We start from the raw sequence: 7,500 nt of genomic DNA, 5'->3' as shown, positions 1-7,500 counted from the left end.
ATAATATCCTCACTTTAGTTGAAAAGTCTATAAACGTTCAAAGTTACACATAGTTTTGTGTGTTGGTCCGTTTTACTTCCGGATGGCAATGTTATGAGCTTCTTAGCCAAGCGCAAGCTATATATGGCACTATAGATAGTATGCAGATGACGTCACTCAGGCCTTTGTTATTGTTTTTGCCATCCGCGTTTGTGAGTTGTTCTCACTAAACTGGATTAACCAGACTATAAAAGTTCATGGTTACACAGAGTTTGTGTGTTGGTCGGTTATACTTCCGGATGGCAATGTTGTGAACTCCTTGGCCAAGCGCAGTCTATCTATATTGCCCTAATCAATATTATTATTAGTTCCAAATTGGCAGAAACGCAAACTATTCCACTGACCCGGTCATTACCAGAGGGTAAACATGAAATTAGGTCAACTTACCCCCTCCCCCTTTCCAAATCCCATTAAATAAACACATCACAAGACTTCGCTGCTATAGATGGAATGAATTTGACGTCACTCGGGTCTTTGTTATTGTCTTTTGCCATCCCCGTTTATGAGAAATTCTCACTTAACTGTATTATCCAGATTATAAAAGTTCGTGGTTACACAAAGTGTTGTATGTTCGTCCGTTATACTTCCCGATGGCAATGTTGTGAGCTTCTTAGCCAAGCGCATACTATCTATAGATATTATGCGTTTGGATAAGAAACTCAAAACATTGCCATGGACCAACACACAAAACTGTGTGTAACCATGAACGTTTATAATCTAGTTAATACACAGTTAAGTGAGAATTACTCATAAACATGTATGGCAAAAAACAATAACAAAGACCAAAGTGACGTCATCTTTGTTCTATCTATAGATTGAACGAACGTCATTAAGGTCTTTGTTATTGGGTTTGGATTTATTTTTTTTTGCCATCCATGTTTATGACTTATTCTCACTAAACTGCATTAACCAAACGTTCTTGGTTACACATAGTTTTGTGTGTTGATCCGGTATATTTCCGGATGGCTATGTTGTGAGTATCTTAGCCAAGCGCACTGCATCTATATATCGATTAAATATTACGGTTAAAGTGAATACTAGGATTTTAAGGGGAAATAATATAAAACAACTAGAGCATAATATAGCGCTGAATCCACTGCCCGTGCTCAAAAAGCGTTGTATGGGATTCCTGGCCAACAGCAACACTTAACATGACGCCTGTTAGGCGACAATACAACTTTTTTTTTTTCCCGACAAAGACAACGCTGTTATCGACGAGGTACTCACTTTACACCTGAGTATGGTGACAGAAGGTAAGTTTTTAAGAGCGTTTTCCAAGGACTCAATGATGTGTTTGTCCGAGCACGTGTGAGCGCGTGTCACAAACTTTGACTGGTCAAAAATCTACTGGTTAATTGGATTCAATAGTCTGATGTCACGTCGCCCAGAAACGGCCGCCATCGTGGTTCTAAACAAAGAAAACGGTACTTTTTATTCTTCGTGTTCGCGAGAACTTTTCCACATGTCATGTGATCAGAATGTGTAAAAGTCAAAACATGATCAGATTTATAATGGGTTTTTTTTCCTCTTGATACGCTTTTATGCTCGTCGGAAAAATATTTCATAGGGGCGTCCGCCATTTTTCCGATAGTTTAGAGCCAGTTACTAAGTTACGATGCGTCATTACGAGGGAAGTGACGTTATGACTGTTGAAGCGTATTTATTTTGTAAAGAATTTTGTTCTTGTCGTTAAGGGGTTAACATAAGGTAAGTCGTAAAATTATATATATATATATATATATATATATATATATATATATATATAAGAGAGAGAGAGAGAGAGAGAGAGAGAGAGAGAGAGAGAGAGAGAGATATATATATATAGATAGATAGATAGATAGATAGATAGATAGATAGATAGATAGATAGATAGATAGATAGATAGATAGATAGATAGATAGATAGATAGATAGATAGATAGATAGACTGAATGAACGGCGGGACTAGTGTGAGTTGAGTCGTAAAAAAAAATGAAGGGGAGGTTACTCCAAAAGACTCGTCTCTGGCACCAATCAAGTTCCCGCCCTTGCTGCTCCTCTGCTCTCCGTGCACAGCTCAGCTGCTGTAGGTGAAACCAAAAACAAGCACACCAAACAAACGCCAGATTCTACTCACACTCACAGCATTGATGGCGCGTGTGAGAGGTTTGTTTTTATCTATCTACGAGAAATAAATGCTTCGAAATAATAATATTGTTATTCTTCAGATTATCATACGATTGAACGTTGTTTTTTTTTTATTTAGCAATCAATTTGTTTTTGTTTTGTTTTGTTTTTGACACCGTTGTGATAATTTCTTTGAAACGACTGAAAAATCAGCCCGCCCGTCAGAAGACCCCCCGATACACCTGTGGACCTGTGGTAGGTGAGTAGTACTCAATGGGTTGCTTTGTTGTGTTTTTGTTGTTGTTGTTGTTTTGTTTTGTTTTTGTTTTCTTATCTTTGTTTTACTTACGGTTCTTTTTATTGGCATTTTTTTTTTCTTTTATTTTCTTCTTTTTTTTTTCTTTTTTTTTTTAAAGTGTGCGGGGGGGGGGGGGGGGGGGTTGATGATTGCTTTTATTTTTGATTCCGTTTGAAATCAATTGTATTATTTTCTTTCTTTAATTATCATTTTTATCAATATTATTATCAGGATCATAATCATTATTATGATTGCTGTTATCATCTTCATCATTATCATCATCATCATCATCAATGTTGGCGGAGAAATAAAGGTTAATAGGAACAGGCGGTCATCTATATAATACTCAATATAGATAGTATGCGCTTGGCTAAGAAGCTCATAACATTGCCATCCGGAAGTATAACGGACCAACACACAAAACTGTGAGTATCCATGAACGTTTATACTCAGGTTAATACATTTGAGTGAGCATTACTCATAAACGCGGATGGCAAAAAACAATAACAAAGACTTGAGTGACGTCATCTTCGAACTATCTATACTACTGTTTTGTATATTTGGATTTACCAGTAATTCTGTACATGATGATAAAAATTTAACATTAGCTTTACAAAAATTTTTAAAAATAATAATAATAATTAAATTTCCCTTTATACATCCCATGAAGGAAATTTGTCTCTTGGGTCTATTCCAAGGGAAGACTAGAATAACCCAGGCGTCAGCCGCAGTGCAGCGCCGCAAATTGAGCTAGGGCGAGGTGACTTGCTCAAAGGCCACACAATACAGCGGTGGGTTATCGAACTCGGTACCTTTTGGGTACGAAGCAAAGACCGTACCGCTGAGTCACGCTGCCCCAGAACAATGTTGATCCCAAACCCTACCGTTTTAAAAATTGATTAGAAAGATTATCAATATTGAATACGCTTCAACTGTTGTAACGTCACTTCCCTCGTAATGACGCATGGTAACTTAGTAACTGGCTCTAAACTATCGGAACAATGGCGGACGTCCTTATGAAATATTTCTCCCACGAGCATAAAAGCGTATCCAGAGGAAAAAAAACATTATAAATCTAATCATGTTTTGACTTTTACACATTCTGATCATAAGACATATGAAAAGTTCAAGCCGGCATGAAGAATAAAAAGTACCGATTTTCTTAGTTTAGAACAACGATGGCCACCTTTGCTGGGCGACGTGACATCAGACTATTGAATCCAATTACGACATCATTTTTTGTCGCGGATGACACTATTATTACTTGATAGTATCAAGAGAGATGAAAAATTACGTCATTCTAATTTTGTTGTGGATGTGTTAGAATTGCGTAGAATAAATGATACTCGAAATGAAAGTCAAACGTCAAAAAAAAATGAGTATTACGACCGGGCAGATTTTCTTCGTATAGATAGAATGCGCTTGGCCAAGGAGTTCACAACATTGCCATCCGGAAGTATAACGGACCAACACACAAACTCTGTGTAACCATGAACTTTTATAGTCTGGTTAATACAGTTTAGTGAGAACAACTCACAAACGCGGATGGCAAAAACAATAACAAAGGCCTGAGTGGCGTCATCTGCATACTATCTATAAATTTGAGCCAATGGATGATATAATTAGCCTGAAATAAAAAGATGGTTTGCAAGTTAATTTATTATTTATTTATTCATTTATCCATTTATTTATTGTTTGTTTGTTTGTTTATTTAGTTAATAATCCATTTATTTATTTATCTTTTAAACTTTACATTGTCATGTGGATATAAATGCTTCCATTACTTTCATAACTTTGTAGACTGGTTTGTAAATGTTGAGAAGTAAAATGCATGTCACGTCATCTAAAACGATCTTAAACCTTGATATTTCTGAGAGACTAAAGTATGATGATTAACGCTGTTGCTTTCATGATAATTGTTGTCATTAACATTTCATAATACTGTGAACTTTGTACAGTTACGATTCATTCGATCATGAAGAATTTTCAATAACTTCAGCATTCTATTATAGTAATTTTCTTTTTCGACTTTACATTGCCGTATTGATATATTTTTCCTTACATTCAAAGTTGTGCATAACAGTCTGTGAATGATACAATGCAAGCTATATAAGAGATTTTGTAATTATAAACTATATATTGTATAAGGCATTTAAAGGATAATTTCTATATTCAGCCTTTAATAAGATATGATAAGATATGTTTCTCGTATATCAGTCTGTAAAACAGTTTTATAATCTTTAGATTTGCCAGTAATTCTGTTCTCGATGATAATAATTTGACATTGGCTGTTTGAAGCAATGCTAATCCCCACCCTATCTTCTTCTTCTTCTTCTTCTTCTTCTTCTTCTTCTTCTTCTTCTTCTTCTTCTTCTTCTTCTTCTTCTTCTTCTTCTTCTTCTTCTTCTTCTTCTTCTTCTTCTTTCTTCTTCTTCTTCTTCTTCTTCTTCTTCTTCTTCTTCTTCTTCTTCTTCTTCTTCTTCTTCTTCTTCTTCTTCTTCTTCTTCTTCTTCTTCTTCTTCTTCTTCTTCTTCTTCTTCTTCTTCTTCTTCTTCTTCTTCTTCTTCTTCTTCTTCTTCTTCTTCTTCTTCTTCTTCTTCTTCTTCTTCTTCTTCTTCTTCTTCTTCTTCTTATTATTATTATTATTATTATTATTATTATTATTATTATTATTATTATTATTATTATTATTATTATTATTATTATGTTTTATGAGGCTATGTGGTCATGTGGTATGACAGTCACCACCGGATTTTCGCCATCCCGTAGATTCAGAACGTCATTCTCGAATTTTCATATAACCTGTCGATCTCCCCACCCCCCCCCCCCCCCCCCCCCCCCCCGCCCCAGTTTGCTTTATGATTTGGGTAGCCGGGGGTTTTTCTCATGATCTTATTAATTTTCTAAAATAAATAAAAATAAAATAAATAAATAAACAAAAAATAAATAAAATTCCCTTCATTCATCCCCATGGGGATATTTTTCTTTAGGGTCTATTCCAAGGGAAGACTGGAATAACCCAGGCGTCAGCCGCAGTGCAGCGCCGCAAAGTGAGCCAGGGCGAGGTGACTTGCTCAAGGCAACACATCGCAGCGGGTGATCAAACTCTGTACCTTTTGGGCACGAAGCAAAGACCGTATCGCTGAGCCATACTATCCCATGTCTTGAATAGTGATTTGTCCCCTTGTACTTTTAATTGACTTTTTGAAAGTCTGAATCCGGTTTGTTTGTTTTTTGTCTCGTTTTTTTGTTTTTAAGTGTGTTATGTGGCGCTAATTTTTTTTTTAATAAAACAAATTTTAAAAAAAACTCATAATTAAATCTAAACCCATGTAGTAATGCTATAATATCGCCATGTAATTGTTTCAAGTCGTCATGGTGCCTAGTGGACGGGACTGCCACGACGTGCACATATTTGCAGGTCTGATGACCCAATTCCTTATTATGGGCTCATTGTTGTAATGGAATTCTCAAAAGATTACGCAAATTATTGTTCATTACACCAAAGTTCAACTAGGCCCATATCGGGTTCGGATGTCAGACCTGAATGTATGTACACGTTGGACTGCCACATTCTGTCTGTCAAAAGAAATTATATTATTTTTATTTGTCTCAGAGTGAGAATTTTTGTGAAAAATCGTGTGCATTTGTACAGAGCGATATCTATCAATAAATGAGCAATATGCACAAACATGTAGGACAAGATGTGACGCCTGTTAGGCGATTTTACTTTTTTTTTTTACTATAGAGACAATGGTGTTAATGGTCAGATACTCATTTTACACCTGAGCACAGTGAGAGAATGTGAATAAAGAGCCTTTTTTTTCTTCAAGAACTCAACTATGCGACACTGAGAATGGCATTCGAACCCTGGTCCTTCTGGTCCGCACTCGGGTGTTATACTATCCTTTAATTTTTTGTTTCGGCAGAGACAATGGTGTTATCAGCCAAGTACTCATTTCGCACCTGAGTTCGGTGAGAGAATGTGAGAGAACAGTGCCTTTTCCAAGGACCCCCCCCCCCCACCAACGGGACTCACATTATTTCTGACCATTTGAAAGGTGAGCATGCGACCTTAATGATAAAGGTGAGCTGTGGGGCATGGTGAACAAAAGGTGAGCTGTGTGGCCTTGAGAATAGAGGTGACCTATGTGACCTTGAAAATAACAATCAGTTTTGTGGCCTTGTGAAAAATGGTGAGCTGTCTGAGTTTAAGAATGTAGGTGAAAAGTGTTGCCGTGGAAATGTCATCAAGTTGCCCTTCTATTCCCAGTCGTGTCCGTCCACTTCAAGGATGTCACAGGTCTTCATATAGACTTACAGGGGATCAATCCTAGGTCACGTCAAGATGGCAACCCAAAGACAGACATGTAGATTATGCACATACACACACGTGCGCGCGCACACACCCACACACACACACGCCCGCGCAGACACACGCATGCGCCGCACTCATATGCACTCAAATTGCACCCTCATGAACTCTCTTTCTCTCTCTCTCTCTCTTTCTCTCTCTCTCTCTATCTATCTATCTATCTATCTATCTATCTATCTCTCTCTCTTTCTTTCTTTCTTTCTCTCTTTCTCTCTCTCTCTTTCTCTCTCTATCTTTCTCTCTCTCTATCTTTCTCTCTCTCTCTTTCTTTCTTTCTTTCTCTCTCTCTCTCTCTCTCTCTCTCTCTCTCTCTCTCTCTGTCCATCTCTCTCCCCGGCTATGCGGTTTACGCGGAGGTGTGATCATAGCAAGAAATGAAATGAGTAGGAGAGTGCCAGAAGACCATAGAGAATAAAATTTTCGCGGCGGCGATAGAGACTCGAACCCGCGATCTTACTGGTACGACAACTCTACTGTCTAAGTTATCCACCACTCCAAAAAAAAGTGGTTTCAAACTCTATGTCAATCTTGAGCCACTCTCCCCGACTTCTTGAGGTCATGGGTTCAACAAACACAAACGTCACGAAGTGTGTTAGCCAGCATTTAAGCTTAACTCTCTCCTTACCAGCCATTTTCAGGACTTTCCCCAAAACTTCCCATCCAACTAATACAAAAATAGATTT

The 7,500-nt window shown here is 37.4% G+C and overlaps 1 protein-coding gene across 4 annotated transcripts in view; it reads left to right on the top strand.

Annotated features, from left to right (window-relative positions):
- Positions 1–2,085: 2,085 nt before the first annotated feature.
- The window catches only part of LOC144958246 (complement C1q tumor necrosis factor-related protein 6-like), a 98,866-nt gene continuing 93,451 nt past the window's right edge, over positions 2,086–7,500 (top strand). Inside the window, exon 1 of one of the 4 annotated variants that reach the window (XM_078890089.1) lies at positions 2,086–2,403. The gene's annotated coding sequence lies outside the window, so the exon portion shown is untranslated. Of the gene's footprint in view, positions 2,404–6,413; positions 6,504–7,500 lie in introns of those variants that run through there. The other 3 variants (XM_078890090.1, XM_078890088.1, XM_078890091.1) reach the window with 3 other exon arrangements.

This window comes from Berghia stephanieae, chromosome 12 (assembly GCF_034508935.2).
Source record: "Berghia stephanieae isolate SIO BIC M18660-M18661 chromosome 12, UCSD_Bste_1.3, whole genome shotgun sequence".
Classification (NCBI taxonomy): domain Eukaryota; kingdom Metazoa; phylum Mollusca; class Gastropoda; order Nudibranchia; family Aeolidiidae; genus Berghia; species Berghia stephanieae.
The sequence above is the reverse complement of the archived record's forward strand: the minus strand, read 5'-3'. Positions and strand labels throughout refer to the sequence as shown.